The 26074-nt window shown below is 38.8% G+C and overlaps 1 long non-coding RNA gene across 1 annotated transcript in view; it reads left to right on the plus strand.

Moving 5' to 3' along the window:
• The window catches only part of LOC125753440 (uncharacterized), a 35034-nt gene extending 9193 nt beyond the window's left edge, over window positions 1-25841 (plus strand). Inside the window, exons 2-4 of the long non-coding RNA XR_007405309.1 lie at window positions 17077-17118; window positions 19675-19723; window positions 25699-25841. This is a non-coding gene — a long non-coding RNA (uncharacterized LOC125753440). The remainder of the gene's footprint in view (window positions 1-17076; window positions 17119-19674; window positions 19724-25698) is intronic.
• The last annotated feature ends 233 nt before the right edge of the window (window positions 25842-26074 follow it).

Genomic DNA, 26074 nt, shown 5'->3' on the forward strand with positions numbered 1-26074 from the left:
ACCAGAGGCCAACAGATCAAGTTTAACTATAGGGTTTTTGTTGTTGTTTCATGTTTTTGTGTTTAGCTGAACATTGTTTTTTTGACTCCTGTTAATGATCTTTCCTTTGTCCCAGGTCAGACTTGCTAGTCCCCTCCCGTATCTCCTACCATTACTGAATTTCTAGATGTTTCAATAACCTAGACATTTCTTTAGAGATCTGCGCTAGTTTACTGTTCCTGCTTAACAAATCCCCACAACTTCAGGGGTTAAACCCACTCAGTTCTGTTCGGCAGGAAGCCAGGTATGGCCTAGTAAGGACTTGTGCTCAGATTATCAGTAGGTCGAAAGCCAGGTGTCTGCTAGAGCTGGGGGCTCCTCCGAGGCTTGGGGGGATTGTCCTCGAAGCTCACTGGTTGCTGCAGAACCCAGCTCCTTGGGACCGTAGGACCAGGGCCCTCAGCTCCCACAGACTGCAGACCTTTCCCTGCCATGTGCTGCCTTCCACAAGATGGCAGTTTGTTTCTTCAGGGCCAGCAGGAGTGCAATCTGCTGCTGCTTGGAATAGCTCTCGCCCGTCTGTCACAACACAGTCTTGTATAACTTAATCTAAACAGGGGAGCGACCACTCTTCACATTCATGGGTCCTGCCCACACTCCAAGGGTCAGGATTACACAGAGCTGTGCCCCACGTAGTGGGAGTGTTGGTGCCATTTGAGGGCTCAGCCTGCCATGCTGGCTACTTATGGGCTATTATGAGAGTCAGGGGTGCAGAGGCTGATTTGACTTGCACTGACACAGAATCTCTAAATGCTCGCGTATCCAGGTGTTGTCATCCTCAAGGCTTTCCTCCTTCAGTTTGGTTTCTCTGTGGTGGCAAAACTGGACTTTAGACTTGGATTTGTAAGAATCAGAACTAAGGGGCACCGTGAATTTATGTTGGGGATAAAGTAATGCCGAAGGGTCCTAGTTTGCTGCTTTTCAAGGAAAAAAAAATAGTGGTCTACATAAATTCTTTTTATAAGGATTCAGGATAATCAATTATGGTAATTGTCTGTAAGAAATAACACTAGTCACCATTTGAATACCTATTATATCCGGGGCTCTACACACATTATTTCTTTCAGTCTTTCCTATGAGGAAATAGAAGTTCCACGAATGCTAATACGAATAAATGTTAGAATGGTAAAAATCAATTTATGTCAATTTATTGCTTAATATGGCTGGTCTCGAGCTAGGTTTCAAATCTACTTCCATTTGAGTTCAATGACTATATTCAGTAAATTGTACACTGTTCTGGAAACTGAGCCTGACCAATTCCCCTTTAGCTTGTCCACCAACATTTATTAGGGCCTACTATGTGCCGGGCACCGCGCTGACCACAGTATAATGGTGAATAAGGCAGACGTGGTCTCTACCCTCCAGAATAGGAGCTCAAGTTTCTGCCCAAGTCTGAGATCATAAACTTTTCTTACATAATAAAGATCTTATGTTATTAATACTAATTAGTAACATTAGCAATACGGTTCCATATCGAATATAATAAATGTGTTTTGGAGTGCTTGGTGGCTCAGTGGGGGAAGCATCTGCCTTTGGCTCAGGTCAGGATCTCAGGGTCCTGGGATCGAGCCCCACGTGGGGCTCCCTTCTCAGCGGGAAACCTGCTTCTCCCTCTCCCTCTGCGCCTCCCCCCTTTCGTGTTCTCTCTCTCTCAAACCAATAAAATCTTTTGAGAAAACATGTGTTTTGGGATACAGTCATAATGAAATTCAATAAGCTTTTCTAACTATAGTAGAAGACTATGACATTTTTATTTGCAGCTACTATTACAGAAGGAGTAGGAAACTGTGTGTGTCCATGCACGTGCTTTGGTTTGAGAAAATGAATAACCTATTTGGTTAAAGACTCCTATTAACCATTGAAGAATTAAAAACTAGTAAGCTGGGCAGCCTGGGTGGCTCAGGGGTTGAGTGTCTGCCTTCAGCCCAGGGCCTGATCCTGGAGTCCTGGAATCGAGTCCCACATCGGTCTCCCTGCATGGAGCCTGCTTCTCCCTCTGCCTGTGTCTCTGCCTCTCTCTCTCTCTCTCTCTCTCTCATGAATAAATAAATATAATCTTAAAAAAAAAACTAGTAAGCCTTGAATTATAAACTCGAATTGTCCTTACATACTGTCTTTAGGTTGGAGCAGGGTCACCCAGGTGTCAGGATATGTGCTGAAGAGGGAACACTAAAGACACAGAGTAATAAATAGGAGAGATTGGGATTGATTTTACCAGATATTACCAGAATTTTGAAAACAGAAGAATCTAGGAAAAAAATTTTAATATCTATGTTCATACAAGTTTGATTTAACTGTTTTTATGTTACGTTCCATAAGAGAAGAAAACCAAGTATACCAGAATGTTTTCAGTGATTTGGGGCTTCTAAAAACCCGAATCCGTTCGATCTTACTTTGAATCCATTCTTTAACACCTTTGTTTCTCTTTTTGCAAGCTGCCATTAAAGCAGGATGACTTTTGAAGTGAATTGACGCATGCCCTTTCCACACTACAGAAGGAAGTGTTAAAAGTAAACAAATGCTTTTGTGAATTATAGAGAAACAACTATTGCCATCTAATGGTGGCAATGCAAACTGCATGGGCTGCGTGATACCCTGCAGCCCGTCAGACTATATAAAAATGGTATCAGTTTAATATATGAATTACATTAAAAAATTTGGCAGTGATAAAAACATCTATTAATATCAGTAACACATTATAATATAATTATAAGACTTGGTAAAATTTTACACCTCATATAAATAACAGTTCTGATGAACTTTTGCATGATGCTTCTGTTATAATAAAAGCATAATTTAACATGGAAAATTATTTTTACGGCTCCAGCCAGGTTTTTAAATTACATTGGAAAAGTCTAAATACGCAAGGTTAGTTGATTTAAGTTTACCATGAATTAAACATCTAAATATTTGATAGCAGCTCTGTAATTTTTGTGTTTCATGAATTTAATTTTCTCTTAGGAAATATATTTAAAATGTTTAGCCAGTACTACTGTTTATTATATGACCTAAGAAAAATTACCATAATGTTGGGGTTAGGTAATCCATATAATTATTTAATGAGAATGTGATAATCATTAATATTCAGGATATGTCCCCTAAAGAGACAGCACGGATAGTTGCTTACCTAGTGGGATTTGTAGGTCGCTCAAATTATTGCATTGTCTAAGGCCAAATTCTATTGTGTCAGAATGTCAGGTCCTTGTTTCTTAGTTAAAGCGAAATTTACTCTTGAAGATGACGGATTTTGTTATGCTTTTGTTCATGCACTTGTGTGTGTGTTGTCTTGCTGGCATCAGTGCTCTTTGCAAGAGGAATGGGACGGAAAATTTTGATGAGTAGTCGGAGAAGATAGCTATCCCTGATGGTGGGGCACCAGACCACTAGGGGCAGCCAGGCAAAAGAGAAAAATGTAAGGGCATCCTTAAGATCATAGTGAGATCATTTCCCTACTATGCAATGTTGACAGTAGAAGACGAGGAGTTCTCTCTCTCTCTCTCTCTCTCTCTCTCTCTGTGTCTCTCATAAATAAATAAATTTAAAAAAAAAGATGAGTTGGACTCAACACATCTCCATGTGTTGGTTCTATAATCCTAACTGGGTTATTGATGGTCTTAGAAGCCTTCGTTTCTAAAGTGGATACAAAAATACTGTCTAAAGGATGCACAACTGATAACTCACAGAATAGGCAAGGCTTCCCCTTAGTTGCTGAGAGTTAGCTTATAAGAAGACTAAATGTCTTAGCTAATTATATCCCACTCCGTAGGTGGGATGATAACTAGAGAATTAAGTGGTTTAATATTTTTTTAGCTTTTAATTTAAAAGAGAAAGGAGAGAAAGGTTTTAATATTTTTTTAGCTTTTAACTTACTTAAAGGTAGAAATTTGATGGAAGCTTGAGTATGTGTAACTGTTGAGAAGGCTGCTCATAAGAGGAAGATACTGCCATTTACCCCATGTAAGTCAATGCTGACTACAGACGACAGCTTGTCTGATATATAGTGAGCTGGGAAGGCACTCAAAGTTATACTTTGTTTTATTGAATCATTAACTTATTATTTTTATTTTAGAGCTTATTAAACCAAGAGTTGATGTGTAGGAGATTGCATTAGTGTTCACCAAAGAAACATCCATTAGCTCTTCATCATCTCATCCCACCACTCTTTCAGGTGGGGGGAAGCCATATGACTATACTTATATTTTATGTAGTTTATATATTTTTTATAATTTATAATCCTATCCCACATAGATAATTTACACAATAATATAATAGCCTTAGTAAGGAGAAAGGCTACCTGATTCATATTGGACTGTGACTGTGACACGAAAGAGAAATAAATCTTGAAGTCCTTGAAATGTTGAATTGTTTGTTTGTTTTGGCAGTTAGTGCTAATTACTCTGACCAGTGCAATATTTTAGGGTCAGAACAAAAAATCTGGCAAATAATTCAGTTTCTTATCTGTTCCCTGATGAACAGAAGATGTATTTTAGAAATGGAAGAGAACTTTTATTAGAACAAATGATAGGAGATCTCGTCCTTGATTAGTGAAAATAAAAACCTAATGATGGCAGTGATCCATGTAACGGGTTTCCGTGTCTGAAAAAAAGACCTCCAGGCTTCAGAACTTATTTTTTAAAAAAGTTAATAATTTTTTTTCCTCTCCAGGTCTGAAGGGAAACATTTTGGCAAATGTAAGGATGGGCTGGTGGACTGGCCATCCATCCACAATTCTGTCAACTGCTCTGGGTTGGGTTAACAATAAGTGTCTGAGTTACTTAGGAAAAGGGATACAGAAAAGTTTTTGATGGAAAAAAAACTTTGAGTTCTCTGGAATCTGTGGTCAGAATCTTTCACTTCATTTCTGACTTGATTCTCAACTAAATCATCTTACTCTGCCCAGGTTGCTAGAGTAAACTATCGTAGACTTGGTGCCTTAAACAACACGTATTTCTCACAGTTACGGAGGCCGGGAAGTCCAATGTCAAGCTACTGGCAGATTAGTCTCTGGGTAAGGGCCTTCTTCCTGGTTTCCAGGTTGCTTTTTTCACCATATCCGCACTTGGCCAAGAAAGAAAGAGCTAGTTCTCTGGCTGCTTCCGACAAGGGCACTAAGTCCCATCATGGGGTTCTAGCCTCCTGGCCCACCTCCCGACACCAAATTATTGGGAATTGGGATTTCAGCATATGAATTTGGAAGTGGGGGATACAAACATTTATTTAGCCCATAATGCGAGTTAAATTGGATTTGTTCCTGTGCTAATGCTCTTACTGCCGGGCTCACATCACCCATTTAGATCTAGTGACATCATGGTAATCTTTGATAATTTTTATTCTCTATGCTGGTGTTATTAATTGTTTGGGCACCTGAACAATTTCCATTTCAGATTGAGAGCAGCTTGCTTTTCTGTTGGGAGTTGTGTGCATTTGAGAAAGTGATGGATACGCGCATTTCTCTCTGTATATACAATTACATACATGCAAATACATGTGTATTCCCCTGAATATATGCATCAGAGATCCCTCTATCTCCATATCCTATATTTAACAGTTGTCTCCAAAACACATTGAATATTGCCAATTTTCATTATTTTATCTTTAATTTTATCTAGTATGTGTTATAGTAATAGATTTCTTAGAAATGAAATCATCTTTGCACTCAGATTTTATGTAATGTGTTACATTATCACATGGCACTTGCTTTATCATTTTTAATTCATTATTTGCTATCTTTGATTTAGTATTCGAGATTTGTCTGTCCTTTTCCACTTTTAGTACTATTTTTGTTATTTGAAATAAATGTTCCACTAGTTTTTAGTAAAGCCTCTAAAAAGTTTCATTCCTTTTCTGTGGCTGGAAACAGTTTTAATCATGTTGAAGTCATAACTAAATAAATCTCATTCTTTCCTCATATAGACTGGTATCATTTAAGGCTATGAATTTACCTCTTAGCATTGTTTTAGCCTTTTCTCGTAGATTCTAATATTTTTATTTGTTTAAACTCTGAAATTATTTCTGCGTTTAAACATTGTGTTTAAATGTTAAAATTATTTCTCTATTTTTTCTCTATATAGTTCTCTGCCCCATGCAGATTGATGATAGATAGGTAGAGAGAGAGGTGACAAATATGTTAAAAGGGATTCTTACATTTTTGAATGCTATGAAAACTTCCTGGTAACCCTAATCACACATTTGTCTACATATTAGTATAAGCAGAAAGTTGTTTCTGGGGGAAAAAAAAAACTGTTTTATTAAAGAGTGTGTCCTGATGAAGTATTTTCTTTTTATTGTTAGAACTCACCCTTCCAATGCTGTTTGTTCAACCTCATAAATATACCTTTAAAGTTTTTAATAGTTAGAACTTTGAAGGTCTTCTGTTCAAATATAGCAGACTCTATTATGAGAACAATGGACGTATTCTTTAAATCTTTATTTTGGCTCAGATCACATTCACACATGTACCACATTAACATCACACAAAGAGAATCAAAGTTACAACTCAGAGATATCTGTAAAGAAGTTTTTGACTATAAAGTTTACCATTTCACATGGCACTTGCTTTATGATGACCTACAGAAAATTTTCTTCCAGGTATTAGTAACTGGAAGACCTGCGTTTTTTTTTTCCCGAGCAATAATATGTATTTATATTATAGTCATTAATACATATTTAAAATAATCCTGATTTCCTCTTTACTCCAGCACCAAGAAACATTAGAGCTAAATTTTGGAACATCTTCAGGAATTGTGCATGGCATCAGAGTATTAATTTTGTATAGGCATCTTCTTTATATTTCTTTTGTTTTCCTTTTACCCTATTTTAGTTTATAAGTGAGAGGCACCTCATTTGGTTCCATGTGACATGTATTTCACTCAAACAAATCAAGGAGCAGAATTGATAACTATTTGTCTGTTTATTCGTCTAGTGGACTCAAAAGAACAGAATCCCATTGGCTCTCAGGAATTACTAGAACACTATCAGGATTTTGTCTCCATTTGTCTCTTTGTGTAACTACTTCACATTTCTTTTCGCTTAGAGTATTGACTCTAAGTAATTATGGTATGTGGTCAATAAAAGCAATGGGAAAAGAATGAGATCAGAATTAAAGCAATCAGAAGTCCTTATTCAGTAGATGTGTGGAATTATTAATTTAGAGCTTGTCAAATATGCATATTTTTAAAGTATGCATATTTTTTAAATCTTAAAAAATGGAATTAAGGACACATTAATAGAGTCAAGGAAAAAAGGAAAAATGATTAGGAAAGGAATATGATAGGAATACACACACCCCAAGATAGTAATACATGTACCATAAAGAACTGTAAAAAAAAAAAAAAAAATAGAGAAATCACAAGGTAAAAGACAGAAATTCTCAGTTTTAGATTATAAAATTCAGCTTTCCTTGTTGTTAAGAGAGACACTAATTACAGTGTTCTAGAAAGATGATTATCAACCAAAATGATCTCAAGTTAAATGCATTATTATGAAAAAGTGCATTACATGATAAGAGTAAGTTATGATTTTGATAATGACTTTAAAAGCATGACTATGCATTGAGAAAAAATTATAAATTTATAGATATGTAATTATAAAGATTTATAATTTTACTTAATATAATTTTAAAAAATTTAGTTGCTCAAGCAAACAAAATTTAGTGTCAATATAGAGGGTAGGACCAATATAATTTGTAAAATTGAAAATACATGGGCCATCAAGAAACTCAACAAAATTAGAGCTAAGTAGTGATAAAATTAGAAATCAATAGCAAGGGGCACCTGGGTGGCTCAGTCCATTAAGCGTCTGACTTCTGCTCAGGTTATGATCCCAGGGTCCTGGGATCAAGGCCCGCTTTAGGCTCCTTACTCAGCTGGAAACCTGCTTCTCCCTCTCCCACTGCTCCTCCCCCCACATATATGCTCTCTCTCTCTCTCTCTCTCTCACACACACAAATAAATAAAATCCTAAAAAAAAAAAAAAAGAGCCTAAGCAGTTGGAAATTTAAAAATGCATATTGATATAATTTGTTGGTTAAAAATAAGTATTCATGTATTAAAATGCATATTAATATAATTTGTTAAAAATAATCAAGTGTTCATGTATCAAAATAATAGTATGATACATGCCAAACAAACAAAAAAAACCCTTGCCAATTCATACAATAATAACATCTACATAAGTTTAAACATACAAAACAACATCACTATATAAAAATACTTAGGCACTGTCCACCATGACATGCATGGGAATGATGTAAAGTATTTTCAAGTAGTGGACACTTCTCGGAAATTAGGAAGGGAAAGAACTAAATTAGAGTTATAGCTGGATCTGTAATACCTAAGTTCTTTAACAAAAAAATCTGGAGCAAACACATGAAGTGTTCACGTCTCTTAAATGTGGTTGTTGGATGTCAAGCTGTTTCTATTCTTTTTTAAGTACATAAGCTATGTTGTAAATAAAATAAAAGAATGTCTTTAAAAAATAACGAAAATAAATATCCTCGTAGTCTTCAGGAACTCCTTCCATTTTGGCTCTTCTATCTGGGAGAGGGTGAGGTTTTGGATACATTAATTTCATTGGGCCCCTCTGAGAATCACATAAGGATCATATATATTGTTCACCTAATTCAGAACTACTGTATACGGTAGATGCACAACGTATATTTATTCCCACATTTGTTGAATAAATGGATGAGTAGAGGAGCCATCCTGACCTTGAGTCCTAGAATCATAATGAATGGGCCGCGCACACCATTCCTCAATCTAGAATCCAGGAAATATGTCTGACGGAGTCAACAAGAGAGAATCCGCTCTGTATCTGCCAAGACGTGTGCAGTGAGTCCTGTCTCCTTCTGACCCTTATCTTTGAGTGCAGCAAATAAAACATTACTTGCTGCCACGTGAGAAAGCTGCACCTTTGGTCACCAGTTTTAGTATTGTCCTGATCTCAAGGTCTTTTTCAGTCTATAGCTCAAAAAGTGATTCTTGGGCAAACTCCTCATCAACATCTATTTCCTTTAGGAATAAAACGTCACCCAGATTTTGGATATGATTTTACTTGTGAAAATGCTGAACATGTATTATTTGGCAATATTTAACCTGGCAGCCGTTAAAAGCAACCCTCCTTGACACCACCCTCACCTTCCCTGTCCCCTCCAAAAGGCACATCTCTGTGAACTACTGTACCTCCCCTTATCCAAGGAAAATATGTTCTAAGACACACACCCCCAGTGGATAGACTTTTTTTTTCCTCTACACACATACCTAGATGAAGTTTAATTTATAAATTAGGCACAAGAGGGATTAACAATGATAACTAATAAAATAGGACAATTGTGCTGTAATACGTTATGTGACTGTGGTCTCTCTCTCAAAATATCGTGTTGTGCTCATTCTTTTGATGATGTGAGATGATAAAATGCCTACATGATGAGACGAAGTGAGGTGAGTGACATAGGCAGTGTAACGTAGTGTTAGGCTACTACTGACCTTCTGACAATATTTCAGAAAGAAGACCATGGATAACCAGAACTGTAGAAAATGAAACCGTGGGTAAGGGGGTGAGAGGGGTGGTGCTGCTATGACTCTGTGCTAAATATTGAAGTCCCTCCATGGAGCCTGAAGCTTCTGAACTACCTATTGCCAAAATAACCAGTTGAAAGATGAATAATTCAGTCAAGATGATTCTGTGGAATTCTTTAAAAGAAAATGTTCAGTTAAAAAAAAAAATTAGCCATTTCCCCGAACTCAGCCTCTTTTTCAAATGAACTTATCAAAACCATCTGTACGTCTAGACGTGGCCCAAGATAAAGTATTCCCAACAGTCTATTAAGTAATGAAAATGAACAAGTTAGCAAATGAATCGTTCTTTAGGGAATATTAGTAATTCTGGTAAAAGAATTTAAAGGCTAATTTAAGTTTGAAATCTGCTTAAAAGCCAACATGCTAGGTATTCCATGGTGAGTAATCTATTAAAATATTAATTTTTGTCTTGGACCATAAATAGACCCATAAATACAGAGAACAAACTGGTGATTGCCAGAGGGGAGGGAGGATGGGTAAACAGGAGTGAAGGAACGTAGGAGGTACAAGCTCCCGGTTGGGAGTTGAATAGGTCACTATAACGAAAGGAACAGCATAGCCAACGGGCGGTGTTGTCATAGTGTTGTATGGTGACAGGCGGTGGCTGCATAGCAGAACCACTACGGAGTTGCTGGATCACCATGTTGTATACCCAGAACCAGTGTAACATTGTGTATTAGTTGTTTCTTCGATAAAAAAAAAAAAAAAAAAATTATTCCAAAAACTGCTTCCTTACCATTTGGAGGTCCTGTTCTGCAAGGTATAGCTTGTCTACTACCTAGGACCTGCCTAATGCAGCTCTAAGAAATAAAGAAATAAATTGCCACATTTTTCTTAGAGGAACTCATAGGTAGGAGTACTGATTTGTAAAACTTGACTCATGTTAGTATGCGTGTTTTCGCATATATTTGCTGTAAATCTTAAAGAATCGTTGACAGTCACCAGGTAAGTCCTTTTGGTTTGTATAGTACATAGGCTAGATGCATAGGCTTTCCTTGCAGGCCAAGTAACATTCTGAGTGAGAACCCTTATAATTTTTCTCAAGATTTAGAGAAAAATTCCCCTACTAAAGTTGATTAGAAAAGCAACTATTCTTGATTTTTTCCTCTTTCATTGTTGCTCTCTCACTGTAAATAGTGGGAAAGTGGCAGGATCGATGAGGAAGGTGAGGCCATGACTTGACACTAAAAAAAAAATGTTCTTAGATCCCATATGTAATATGCCACAGCTTCTAGTTCCTTCTACTTTTAAAACTTTTTTTTCCTTTTTAAGAAAATGGAGATACAATTCATTTTCTATTTTGTAGATTGCCTTTTCACTTTCCTGACGCTGTCATTTCAAACACAATTTTAATTTTGATGGCCTCCAACTTATTCTTCCTTTTGTTGCCTAGGCTTATGCTTTCGGTGGCATATCTAAGAGTGCTTTGCCTATCGAGGTTATGAAAATGACTCCTGTTTTTTTTTTTTCTGTGCATTTTATGGAATTAGCTCTTGCCATTTATACGTCTTCTAGAAATTATTTTTTGTGTGTGGTATAAGGAAAGGGTAGAGCTTAACTCTGGATGTGGATATGCAGTGTCCTAGCACCCGATGTAGAAGACTACTCTTCATTAAATTATCTTGGCACTCTTGTCAAAAATCAATTGATCATAAAAGTTAGGATGTACTTTTGGACTCTCAGTTCTATTCCGTTGATCTCTAGGTCTACCCTCATACCAGTACCACATTCTTTTGATCATTGTATTAAGTTTTAAAACTGGGAAGTGGGAATCCTGAACCTTTGTTCTTCAAGAATGTTTTGAGTATAGAAGAGGTGGGGTGGACATCCTTGTCTTGTTTCTGATCTTGGGAAAGCATTTGGGTTTTCACCATTAAGTGTGATGTTAGCTGTGGGATTTTTCCTAGAAACTGTCTTTCAGGTTAATGCAGTCCCGTTCTATTCATATTTCTATTCTGTTTTTACTTTATCGTTAAATGCTTTTTCTGCCTCTGAGATAGTCATATAGTTTTCATCCATTAGTCTATTGATAAGGAAGTTAAGAACTATTCTATTTTTGTAAGAGTCTGTGGATAATTTATTTTTCTTTAAAACATTTCTAGAATTTACCAGTGAAGCCATCTGAACCTGGGTTCTTTCTTTGTGGGGAGTCTTTAATTAACTCAAAATTTTTATTTGTTGCAGGTCTATTCACATCTCTTTCTTCTTTTGTCAGTTTTGGTAGTTTACTTCTTTCTAGGAATTTGTTCATTTCATCTAAATTATCAAACTTGTTCATATGCAATTGCTTATATTATTATCTTAAAATCTTTTTTATTTCCATAAGGTCAGTGGTTATGTTCACTCCTTCTTTATTCACTTAAAATCTTTTCTCTGATTCTCAAGTAGCTAAAGATTTGTCCATTTAGTTAATCACTTCACTATCTTGTTCTATTGGCTTTTTTTCTGTATTGTTTTTCTATCCTTTATTTCATTAATCTCCATTCTAATTTTTATTATTCTTTTTTTTCTGTTTGCTTTATGAGTAGTATGCTCTTTTTCCACTGTTTTAGGGTGAAATTTCTTTATCTAAAGTATTATTTGTACTATAAACTTCTCTCTAAGCACTGTTCTAGCTGCATCCCATTTTGCTGTGTTCTCTGAAGCTCTGTTTATTTTTTTCTTTTTTCTGTGTATTCAGATTACGTGTTGTACATCAATCATCTTCATGTTTATCAAGTCTCTCTTTGGTCGGCTATAATATGTTGAGTTTCTCTAGTAAATTTTTTTTATTTTTTATTTTACTTTTTAACCCTAGAATTGCTTTTTGTTTTCTTTTGTGGCTTGCATCTAGTTTTTTTTACATTCTCTACTTGCTGAGACATTGTCTTAATACCTGATTTACTTCTTTATGAATGCTTCCCTTCAGTTTGTCAAATATATTTATAACAGCTACTTTAAAATCTTTGTCTGCAAAGTTTGATCATTGAGCCCTCTCAAAGGCAATTTCTATGCCCGCATTTTTTTTTTTTTTCTGTATGTAGGTCACAACACTTTCCTGTTTCTTTATGTCTCATAATTTTAGTGAAATCTATTTCCTCACAGCATGTGTCCTCTGGTGTGGTTCCTTATAGGGCTAAGTCTTGGGTATACATACAGTCACTGAGGATAAGTTTTTTTTGAAGTCTTTTTCTTTAAATCAGAGACCTCTTTTTCTCTTTTCCTGAACTCTCTGTTAAGTTTTTTCCCCCCTCTGTCATTATGTGCCCCTCTCTAACCTCCACTAATTGCTAGCTGATTGCTCTATTGTTTTCAGCAATACCCTGGGACATAAATTGTTCTGCAGTTTAATTCGATTAAATTCAGGCCCTTGGATATTGAATTTGATTCAATTAAACTGTGGCTTGCTCTGATCCCAAGAGGCCTCTTCTTAGCTTTTTCTCCCTGATTCTATCTGTTGAACTTCTAGCTGGTTCAGGGTTTTGCTTATTGCTCTCAAGGAGCTACCAGTCTCCTTTTAATTGCTGATCACCAAAATCTCCATTGTTCAACAGTGCCCAAAACCTTAAATTTCCCCAGATGTGTTCCAAATAAAATCATTTCTCTTGGGGAGAGCTGTGGAACTTTCTGTTCTTATGACCTGCTTCATGATTGTTTGCAAGACCTCTGTGCTACTATTAGGGAATTGGAGGTTGGGATAACTGGCCAGCTACTCTCTGAGTGACAATCCTGCCATGCAAGTGAAATGCTGGGTGAGGTTGGTACTCTCTGGTCATCTATTCTTGATTGTTCCAGCATGAAACCTGCACTTTAGGAGCAAGATGGGGTAAGAGTGATTGGGCCCCAGTATTCCTGGCCTGCTAGGGCAGACATAGTGTTTCCACCCTACACGTGAGAGATGGGTAGAAAAAGGGAGCCCCACATCCCTCAACCGCCCTTTTCTGAAATAGAGTTTCTACAACTAGGAACCAGGAGGATGAGTATTGCTAGAACCTGCTCCACCTGGACCAATATCATTGCCACAGCAGACTGGGGGTCAGGTTGAGAGGGAGCCCTGTGTTCCTGATTGCACCCATCAGAAGTAGTTTCCATGATGCAGAACTGAGGGGGTGGTGAGGGGAAGTGGACTGTGGCTCAATTATTGCTACCAACTCTGGATGTTCTTGAAAAGATGCAGTATATTTCCTTAAATAAACATTTCACCACTTTCTCTATTAGAACAGTTTCCTGAGACTTCAAGTATTGCTTTTCAAATAATTTTAATTGGTCATGATTGTTCTGCTGGGAAGTGGGTCCTCACACCACCATTCTGTAAGTCCTATCTAGGGTTCTATTTTAATCCAGACACATACAACCAGTTCATTAATGTAACAGGTTGAGTTAAGAGCTGTTGACACTAATTTCAGCTCTTGAAATTTGTTATTGAATGACATCAGACTTATTATAGCAAATAACTGTCTCAAACTCCCCATTTACACATTAACTAATAAAACCTAAGAGTCAGTGTCCATTTCCCTTATTCACACTTTGTGAAATTTAGTAGGCCACCGAATTAGATCTGGTTGAGTGAGCAAGATGCTGCATGTGTAACAAGTTGTTACTCCCTCAAATCATCAATGTCATGCTTCATATTGGAACCATAATTTCTAAGTAGAGCACTAATGGCTTAAAGAAAAATTATTCCATCCTATCTGGCACACAGTGAACAAACTAGCTATGCTCTAATTTTAAACTATTAGCTATGTTCTAATTCTAACCCACTGAAATTTTTCCAAGAACCACAGAATCATTAAGGAATGTGTGTGTATAAAAATGAGAGTGTTAAACTACCCCCCACAGCCCCCAAATAAAACAAAAGCAAAACTATATATAGCTGTTTAAAAACAAATGTGATTGAAGAGATAGTATGAAGGATTGATATTTCTGCAGTCATATGGAACACTCATAAACTTATTAATGCTTGTACCATTTTCATTGGTAATTTTTTGAGTAACATAAAAATATCCTCTCATACTGTAACTTTAATCATTTTGCTTTACATTGTTAAAACAATTTTATAAGCTATGGATTCATAGACACACACTTTCTCAGGGTATAGCAAGTAAGAATTAGATTAAAGCATAAGCAGTAACTTTAAAACAACCAGGTGTAGATCAGAAACTTCTAAAGCTACGCTTGTTTTAAAATTGAACATTCTTCTGTCAAGGAAACTAAAAGTGCCATTCAATTTTTAATATTTCCCTTGTTGAATTTCTATTACGTTATTTGAATATAAAACTTACTTTCATTCTCATATTTTAAAATTTCCAAAAAAAATGTGTGCATTTGTAGGAAAAGTAATTTAATGTTAAAATATTTTTTTCATTCAGTCCTCCATATTTTTTCCTAAACGGAAAACCAGGCTCTAATTTATGAAAATCTTCTCCTTGATTTATGTAGTGGAAAAATTTTCCTTCTAAATAAGATGGGTAAAATTATAGGTATACAGAGAAATCTTCGTGGCTCTTACAGAGTTATACAAGAAGTCATAAAACTGGCTGGGGATATTAACTCGGATGCTCTATAGAGTCAAATCTATTTTCAAGTCCTACCTCATTTTTCTTGTAAGAAAAACCCTTAAAATGGGTCATGTTGTCTATAATGATCCTTTGGTCTGATAGTTCCTCAATTTCAAATCTAATGATTTTACTCCATTTTATTAAAGCAATCACACATCAAGGCACTCTTTGGGGATGATTTTTGTTGGAATCTTTTCTTTAATATTGTGAACTCTTGAAATTATGTTTTCTGAGTGTAGTCTGCGTGCACACATGCACGAAGGAGAGTGAGAACTACATTCTTATTCTATCTTATAGCTATGGAGTGTTGCTACCTCAGTCATTTTCTCTCTTCTTTAGTCTTTGCTCTCTACCTTTCTGTTTTCCTTTTTTAAAATCTACAAATACTTTCAATTTTGCTAGCTTGATAGCAAAGAAAATCAAAATATACTACTTCAACCTTCGAGTTTTATCTACAAGGAATATTCCCTTCTAATTCCTGCCTTATGATCTGGCTTCTCAAAAGATCTGTATATTACAAAAGTTTACATTTCATTATAAAACAGTGAAGATCTAGTAGGGACAAATACCAGTTGTCAGGAAAGCATTCTCAGATACTCTTTGATTTTTAATCACTCCTGCTCCCATGGTAATATCCATTCTGTAGCTACCAATAGTATCCAGCTGCCATCCCATACATAAGTGACAGATCTCTTGGAAGTCAAATTCATTCCAAATCACAACAGAATTTTTCATGGAAATTAACAGGCTGATTTTGAAACTTAAAGAGCAAAAGATCAAGAAGGTTTAAGACATTTCCAAATAAGCAAACTGCTCTAACAGATAACAAAATATTTGTAAAGCTATAGCAATTAAGACATTGTGGTATTGGGATGCCTGGGTGGCTCAGTGGTTGAGTGTGGCTTAGGTCACAATCCCAGGGTCCTGGGATGGAGTCCCACATTGGGCTCCCTGCAGGGAGCCTGTTTCTCTCTCTGCCTGTGTCTCTGCTCTCTCTGTGTCTCTCAATGAATGAATGAATGAATGAATGAATAAAATCTTTAAAAAGAAGACATTGTGATAGAGAGATATATATAAATAAAGATATATATAGATAGAGATATATATAAATATAGAGATATATATAAATAAAACCACAGAATGTAGAGAATTTTAAAACAAATCATTGAAAAATTCAGCTTATGTGCTACAGCGCACTTGCTCATGATAGCTGGTACTGTTTCCTTGGTGTTTTCGGGGTAATAGCACACTCTAGAAAGAGGAACAGACCTATATTTCAAGGATGTTCTGTATGGGCTGACAATTTCATCATGGTCCATCAGTTGGAATGAGAACTCACAGATTCCTGGTAATAAATGGAACATGGTCTCAAGTCCATTTTACTGGAGGTTCAGTGGGTCTGTGGACTCAACTTGTGGTTATTTCCCCAGTTGCAAAATACTTAGAACTTAGCTATCCACCCTCATATTCATTTCATTGTCTCTTAGTAAAAGGACTGTAATAGGAGGGATGGCCAGACTTAATCAGATCGTGGACCAATTACAGCTGGTCTGCCAGATGTGGTGTCTTTGCTGAAGCAAAGGTCACCACAGCCTCTGGCTTCTGTTGGAAAATGAACCATCCCTTGAGTAGGGAAGCACGCAAGAGAATTCACTTCGAGCATGGTGGCATATATTCACCATTTTGTTTCAGGGTTCTGAATCGAACTGAAGGATAACTCTCTTTTTCATAATATAGTCTGGATGAATCTTTATTGTCTTGACTTTTCCTAAAGTATCCTATAAGTCCGCCATTTTGATACCTTTATGCTATCTGGACTTGGTGAGCAGGATATAGCAATTATCCTAGATACTCTAGTCACATACATATATAGGTACTCAAACGTTAACCTTTTTTTTTTTTTTTTTTTTTTTTTTTTTTTTTAGTGAACCAGTGATTTGAGACATACCACGAAATTCCCCTCTAAGGTAAGTAGCACAGTTTTGCATTTTGGAACTCTGTTGAGACAGAGGCGTAGTATTTGGTTGGTTGGGCCTATTTGATTTTTTGAGTCAGCTTATGCCATGCTTGAGAATACTGCCTCCAATCCACTTATCAGATTACAGGAGGACATTACAATTTTGTTTAGGGCTCAGGTTGAAGAGGACTCTGTAGCCACAGCCAAGCTGTGGTACCACCTTCCCTTCCCCTTGACCATGAAATCCTGCAGATTTGATGGTGCTAGAGGTGTAGATGGTAGATATTTGGAGCCTCTGGCAAGCTCCAGGGGTAAAGTAGCAGGGTAGACAGACCTGTAGGTTTCTAGAACTAATTCTGCTTGAAAAATGGCTCCTTGGAAGCTAATGGACCTTTAGAGAGATTAGAGTCTGATACTAGGGGTAAAAAGTGTTTATGAAAGTTGAGTTGCTTATCCTAAATTGAATATTCTGGAATCTGAGGAGTCATCAGGTGACACAGGATATCACCAATCTATTGTATAATAGAAATAGATTTGCAAAATACAAACAGAAGTCACAAGCAGATCATATAAATAGGTGACCCAGACAGCAGCCGCCACAGCAGTGAAGGAAAATTGTCACAGTGGTCGGAGCTATAAGCACTACACAATACACTTGGTCAACTGGTATGGAGGAAAAGATAACCAGATATATGGAAATGCAGAGAAGTTTTTGAGATGCTGGAAATGTTCTGTATCAATAGCCACATATGTCTATTGGGCGCTTGAAATGTGACTGGTGCAACTTTTAATTTTAGTGAATTTTTCATTTTAATTAATTTAAATAGCCATGCTGCCAGATACCTGGGTGGCTCAGCCAGTTGAGCATCTGACTCTTGATTTTGGCTCTGGTCACAATTTCAGGGTCGTGAGGTCGAGCCCCAGGTCAGCCTCCGCACCCAGCAGAGAGTCTGCTTGAGATTTGCTCTCCCTCTCCTTCTGTCTCCCTCTGCTTGCACATGCTCTCTCTTTCTCTCTGTCTCATAAATAAAATCTTTAAGCAGCTATCTTGGACTAGTGCCTGTTGTACTGGGACAGCACAGGTCTAAATTATATATATTTTAATAATGTATAACCAGTGTTATGAGTTATAGCAAACGTCGTTGACACAATTATTCTAATAATTACTCTGACATGGCTCTGGCCAGCTAAACCATACTTCTCTCTCAACTATGTTTTGACTGTGTCTCTTCCAGGGACTTCTTCATTGAATAGTCACTTCTTAATTTATAGTCATTGGTTATTGGGAGTCCTGCCAGCCATCTACGTTCACTTGCTCCCCTTCCTCTCAAACTGTTTTCCTCACTGCACTCCTGGTCTCTCAGTGACTCTTGTCATGAACCACGGTGATACCTACCATCCTGCTCATATGCTCTTCATACACCAGGCCCTCATGCTAGGAACACCTGACCCAGAGGATGAGCGACACAGGAGAGGGTGTGGAGGCCTAAGGATAAGGGATGAGTTGGGCTAGATTTGTTTCTTCTTAACTGTCACAGCCAGTGGCTGGCCAGACCCAGTTTGAGACTGTACAAAGGCAAGGGCATGGTGGATTTCAGTCTATTTAGTATCCTGGGATGAAGGCAGAAGTTGGAAATGAAAGGGAGACAATAAAGGAAAAAGAGAAAGTACAAAAAAGTGGACCAGGATGGACAAGATGGCAGCGCCATCTTGAGGCTCTGTTGACTGGCAAGTGGCAGATTGGGAAGGCCTGGGGGAGGATGGGCAGTTGCTTGAGGCTCCTCTGACCAGGGACCAGTCGTGAGGGTGGGTCAGAAGGGACTAGGTATGGGGCTCACTTGCTGGATAATCTCTTCTTCTGATGTAAACCAGGGTCTTCAGGACACACATACCTACAGACCTCCCCTGATCTATAGCAATGTATGTTCTCCCCAGGAATTAGATTGTTCAATACAGCAGAGCCTCCAAACCCACCTGAAGGAAAATTAACAGTCTATGGGGGAATATATCCCCTCTAATCGTCAGTTCATGTCCTTGGCTGCTGGCTGCCTTCCTGGCTAAGATCTGGGCTGGAGGTGCATATGTTGCCCCTTGGGCAGTGAGGTTGAAAGAATAGGTTTTCCTCCAATTTAGCTATGCCACCCTCCCCACACCAACTTTGGACATGAGCAACAGAAGGTTTGTATCTGGCCACTCCCCTCACCTCAGCTTCAGTACCCAAAGGGGGGAAGGGAAATGCCTTGAATGGCAATGGGCACACTGGAATTTTGATTGATAGATGGATCTATTTACACTGGTTTTCAATTGCATCATGTTTAGACTATTATCAGCCAGTACAGAAATATTGCAGTATTTTAACAGCCCATAAATTTGCTAAACTTGCTATTCCCTTTAGTGTCAATCCTAAAGGCACGTGATGGCTTTTTCTCATGGTTATTTTCCCACAGCTTTGCCTTTGACACAATTTCTTTTCCAGGAACTATAAGATGTTTTTTTATATCTTCTTAGTTTGCTTTGGGTCAATTATATTCAAACAAGAATAATAGTATTTGTCTACTCGCTACAGCTTGATCGCCGAATGATTAATACTAGAGTGACTTGCTGTTACTGTCCAGGTAGGTTTTCCTCAAAAAGAAAAGCCAGGCTGCAGAGAAGTGAGTTGACTCAGGCCTCCATGAAGGTTGGCCTTCCAGGCTTGGGAACTGCGTATTTAACTTGCAGAGTACCCAGAGTGGACAGGGCCCTAATGGGGGACAAGACTCAAAAGAGGGTTGTGTTTACCTTCAGAAGGGAAAGGTTAACGCTCATCATCAGGAAAATTAGAAGTCTCCCTCTAGGCAGCCAAAGAAGGTGATTCGACTGATGGGCTGATTGACTGAAGTTAATTTACTGAAGAACTTACAGAAAATCACTGACCCCAAGCTCCAGAGGGAGACCCGTTAGCATCATTTAATGAGGTTTGGATGACAAATTCCCACGCCTGGGCCCCTGGGATCTGGTAATAAGCCCAGTCAGCAATAGTGATTGGGTCCACTTGGCCTGGAATCCTTGTGCAGCGGATTCCTGCCCTGTGGCCTGATGACTTTCTGGACATTCTGGACCGGGATGCAGCTTCTTGGTCTCTGCACCCTCAGGACTGTTTACACAGAGCCCTCAGCTTTCCCATCTGTAAACACTCAAAGTTCACTTCAAGTGCAGTCTACAGAGTCTTCTGCTCCCTGCCAGTGGGCCTGGCTAAATGCCACGGGCGTCTGCTTTTTATTTTTTTTATTATTTTATTATTTTATTATTTTTTTCATCATCCTTCACCCCAGGAATGGCATTGCTTTCCTCTGCCATCTGCAGTTCTCTCGAGGCTGAGCATTCACTGGGGCCTGGCTCAGCCCTGTCTGGGTTCGGATCTGCCTGGGGGCCTATTCCACCTGCTGGGCACTCCGGACAGGAAGTGGCACCCAGTAAGCCCTAATATCGGTAGGGGTGTTGGCCAAGATCTGGCTAGAAGCACCTCCTTCCCCATTAGAGGGAGGCCCTGCCATCTTGCTGCACAATCCCACATTCCTTGGGCGTCAACAGCCCAGCCATGTTACTACTACGAGTCCAGGGAGTAATAACTCACTGAAATTTGTATTTGGATTCCCAGTGATAGACGGAATGTGTTTGTTATAACTGGTGAGTTATTTGACTCAACTAGCATGGCCTTTAATTAGATACCTGAAAGCAAAGTTATTGTGCTGCCTGGTGTTTTGAGATTTTTAACCTCTGCTCCCTGCCTCCACATTTCGTCTCCTTTCTCTTTTCAAATAGGAATTTTTGAATCTGCTCCCATGATCCCACAAGAGGTCTATGTGAGGGCAAAAGCTGGTGCTACTCCAGGAAAGGGCATTTCCTGGTTTGGGATTTTAAAAGACTAAATCCTTGAGCCTAAGTCTGAGTTGCCTAGTCATAGGAAGATGGTTTTTTAAAAAGTGCAGAGAGAAGAATTTCTCGCAGACTAGCAGATCCTGACCACTGGTAGGGAGGAGGGAAGCAGAAGAGACTATGGCAGGTCCTCGTGTTGGGCCTGGGGAGGGGTAAAGGTGAATGATGGGGCTGGGCCAGGGCTCTCAAACACCTGCCGTGGCAAAGGCAGGTCAACTGAAGAGTGGCAAAGGGTCTGGTGTGAAAAACAATAACAAAGGTTCTTACAAATATTGTAAAAACATCAACTGGCACCTGCTGGAGAGATAATTGAGGTTGAATGGGTTTATGGCAAATCGGAGAGCTAAAAACATGGCCCCTTCTCAGCTTTGGTGATTGTTGGCCACAAGGATAGGTGGCCCGTTATTACTAGATTTTCTGATTGTTCCTGAGAAGCCAGACATTTGTATTTTTCAGTGAACTCTCCTGACTTTTAAAAGTTGGCTAACATGTTTTTAAAGCCTAGTGTAGGCCAAACAAAGCACATCTGCAGGCCAGATGTAGCCTCCATGTCACTGGTTTGCAACCTGTAGTGCATCAGGCCTGCAGGCCAGGCGGTCTCAGTGATTCCCATGTCTCGGGGTGGCACTGAAACAGTAGAGGACTGTCTGCCTGAAAGGGTCATGCAGATGGGGGCCCCGGGAAGTACCCAGACCGATGGCCCAGAACCAGAAGACACTTCAGCTACCAATGCTTTGACTCCATGGCGTGACTCAACAGCATGAGCAGTAAGTGGGAATTCTAATTAGCCATGAGGATAATTGTTTCACCAGCCAGTCAAGATGAAGGTTGAAAGGCGAAATTTATTTGGGTTCTAAAGAAAAGGAGATGTGATCATTCTTACCCATAAGAATTCGTGGGCTGAGAGTTATACTTGCTATGCCCCAGAACCTGCCAGGTATTGCAAAAACTTCCTGGATGAGCATCCTACCCATTAGATATTCCCCACATTCCCTTAATCATCAGACTATCTGAGCTGGGGCTATGCTGTGAACTCTGTTTTAGGGGATGAGATCCTGTTCCACAGGGAATCTAGACAGATCACTGCCATGCTCTTTTTATTTTTTAGCAGCTTTATTAAGGTATGATTTACATGACATAAAATTTCCCTGCTATAATTAATTTATCTACTGTAATGATTCTGGTAGATTTAGTGTTGTGTCACACCAAAATCTGCTTTTTTTTTTTTTTTTTTTTTTTTTATGATAGAGAGAGAGAGAGAGAGAGAGAGAGGCAGAGAGGCAGAGACACAGGCAGAGGGAGGAGCAGGCTCCATGCACCGGGAGCCCGATGTGGGACTCGATCCCGCGTCTTCAGGATCGCGCCCCGGGCCAAAGGCAGGCGCCAAACCACTGCGCCACCCAGGGATCCCCCCAAAATCTGGTTTTAAAACATTTCTGTCCCTGTATAAAGTTACCTTGTGCCCCCTTTACAATCAGACCTCAACCCGTACTCCCAGCCTTGGGCAACTACTGACCTGCTTTTTGTCTACGGTTCTTCCTTGTTTGGACATTTGACTCGAAAGGCATCGTACAATATGTGGTCCTTTTCATCTGACGTCAGATTATGTGCCATTCAGCATGTTTTTCAGGTTCATCCACATTGTGGCATGGATCAGTAGTTTTTTTTTTTCTTTTTATTACTGAGTAGTATTTCACTATATGGATATACAATGTTTTAAAAAATGTAAATTTGCTAGTTGATGGATATTTGGATTGTTTTCCAGTTTGGGGATTGTATGAATAATGTCTTTGTGTGACACTGCCCATGCTTTTGAGAGGAAAAGTTTCAACATCAGCTATTTATAATTTAGGAAAGGTACCAATTCCACAGCAGTGGTGTAGAAACTAAGGTTTGCTCAGGGAACCAGGCAGAGGAGCCTCACAGGTGCTTCCAAGCATCTGCTCTGCATGGAAATCTGTTTTCCATGCAGCTTCCTTTCATGTCCTGATCAGGAACATTGGGCTGAGGGCTCAGAGAAGAGAGGAGGGGAAACGTGTGGGCCTTAATGTAAGCCAACACAAACTGGTGGCCACCTCCAAAGGAGGATGTGGGCTCCCAAGGTTGAGGGGTGTGATGTCATTAAACCAAAGCCCAAATTAGAAGCAGCCCTTCAGAGGCTTTCATGACTCAAAGAGAACTGTGGCCAAGTAGACTTCAGGGTATGGATCAATGCTGGAAGAGGAGAGATCTGAGCTGAAGATTCACTTTTTGGCACTTCCCTGAAATGCTTTTTGGGTGACATATTTTGGAACACTGGTATAATTTATAGATAGGCATAGATTACATTCCTGTCACTGCACATTTGCAGAAATTCTTTAAGGATTTGATTTCAAGCAATAATGCCTTTGCTAAAGTATTTCTCTCATATAAGTCCTTGAAGTGTAGCACATATATTATTGATAAAAGTTTACAAAAATAGAATTAAGTTTTTTAATCTAAAGTCATCTCTAGTCTTTATTACACAATAAAATGTGTGTGTATGCATATATGGTAAAAAAAAAAAAAAAAGGTAAATGACAGCCAATTCAGCCACTGTGAATTCACACACAATTCATTACAAAACATACCTTCCCAGAAAAAATACTCATGCACACATGGTTTTGTAGATCCTAACATCCCTAAGTTTTCTGACTTCTTGAAATCACTGTTTTCTTTAACTATCTAAGTGTCTGTTTCTTTAGTCTGGTATGTCTTGGCATTCCTGGGGAGTGCATGCCCTCTCCTGGTTGCTGGCCATCACTCCACTTGGAAGAGCTCCTCTAGGTTCTGTTAACATGTTGACCATATGTAAACGTGGGGAATTAGAAAACATTAAAAGCTCATTCACGAGAAACCAGACCCCCTACTCACAAACTCTGTTTTTCAGACAGAGTCCTGGCCCTCACCTTCCCTCCTTGCTGTAGCCATCTGGTCCCACAAACTCCAGCAGAGTGTTGAGTCTGGGTAGATGATATCATGGAATGACTAATGAGTGGTTGTAAGTTTATGACCGCTCAAAGGACAGGATAGAGAAAGCTCTTTTATCACTAGATGTGAAAAAGGGACAAAGATGTTTGCGTTCCATAATTTGTGACTCTCAAACTATGAGTGTCAGTGGATTTCTTCCTGTAAATCAGAACACTGTTAGGACTTCTATCTGAAATAGACATGTGAAGACTGGTCCCAAGTTGTTGTTCCTCAGATTGCTTACCACTCTGCTGACTTTGCCACTAGACTAAAATGCCTTGCACTGCCAGGAGCACTATACCATCTGGACATGTCCACCCGCCTAGCAGGACCTCCCATTGATGACTGTCATTGCCCTTCACTGAGCGTCCTATGAGTAATGCCAAAACCCAGGTTCGGCCACCGTCAGTCAAAAAGGCAATCATCAAGAGATGAGCTTTGATTGGAAAGGAATATGAGCTTTATTCAGGTGGCCAGCCACATGGGGGGAAGGCAGGCTTTTGTCCAAAGGCCAACTCAAGGTTTCTGCTTGGCCCATGGGTTCTTAGGAGTTTAGGGCAGTTAATCAGTAAAGGAGTACAGTCGTCCTTGGCATTTCTCGATTATGTGCAGACTTGATGGTAACAGCTACAGACATTATCTCAGTGCTCAGAGGTTGCCCAAGGGGGTCTGGTTCCTTAGAGCCTGGGGTTTGTGTAAGGGGGTCTGGTTTCTGTTTCATGATGTGCAGAGGTGCTCTGTTCTTTCTAGGAAAGAATGTGTGATCTATAGTACACCAAGAAAGGTTAATTAATCAATCACAGGGGCTAAGGATGCTTACTAAAGCTTAAAGAGCACTAGTTTGGCCAGAGGGGCCAACACAGCTTCGGGAGGGGTACTAACTGGGTAGTCAGAAATAAACCCATCTTGAGGAAGAAGCCTGATGGTCCTCAGGTTCCTATGTGAATCACCAGAAAGCCTGTGGTTGTCTAGCAGGGCTGAAGTAAAGAGGGCATATGGCTTCGCCATCATCCAGCTCAAATAAAGTCCTCCATTCCTATAATGCAGTCCAGTTCTTTCAATTCTGTTTTAGTCAGCATCTTAATGTCAACCCTTCTTTGATTTCCTTTATTAGATTCACGCTGGCTCAATGCTATGGGGTTAAATAATCTCACTGAAAATTGAAAGGTAACAAACAGCAAGGTTAGGGCTATGACTTGGGATCATCATGAGAATTAAGTAAATACATGAAAAACTTAGACTAGTGGCTGGCCCTTGGTAGATACTCAACAAATGGAAGTAACGATGGTGATGAAGAAGTTTGTTTGTTTATTTGTTTGTTTATTTATTTATTTATTTATTTGAGAGCAAGAGAGAGAACACATGTAGACAAGAAGGGGGGGAGAGGGAGAGAGAATCTTAAGCAGGCTTTTTACTAAGCACTAACCACAGAACCTGATATGGGGCTTGATCTCATGACCCTGAGTCCAGGAGTCATAAGCTTAACCAACTGAGCCACCCAAGCCCCCCAGTGAAGAGGATTATTGCAGTGCATAGAAAATTTGTACTTAGCTTCATCTATTTGTTCTTATACCTAAGCCATATGTTTTCATTATTATACCTTTAAAATACAATTGAATACCTGCTAGAGAAGTTTCTCATTTTCTTACTGAATTTTTTTGTTTATTGCATTTTTTTCTTCCAGAAGAATTTCAAAACCATTTATGCTGAATACCAAAGAAAATCCTGATGAGAAGTCAAGTGATGCATAGTATATAAATTTGGAGGGAATCAACATGAGCCCAGTATTGCCTTCTTTTCCTAGACCATAGCTATGTCTCTATATATTCATGCATAATATTTGGTCTTTCAGTAAAGATTTACTGTCCTATAAGCCTCACATATTTCTTTTTTTTGTTTTTTGTTTTAGCCTCACATATTTCTATCCCATTTAGTCATCATAGTTTTATATGATTTATTGCCGTTGTGCATTATCCATAATATTCTAAATGGTTGCTGTTTTGGTTCACAAATGCTGTTGAATTTATGCATTTATTTTGTACTTTAGCCATGTTACTAAA

Source organism: Canis lupus, chromosome 23 (genome assembly GCF_003254725.2).
Source record: "Canis lupus dingo isolate Sandy chromosome 23, ASM325472v2, whole genome shotgun sequence".
Lineage (NCBI taxonomy): Eukaryota > Metazoa > Chordata > Mammalia > Carnivora > Canidae > Canis > Canis lupus.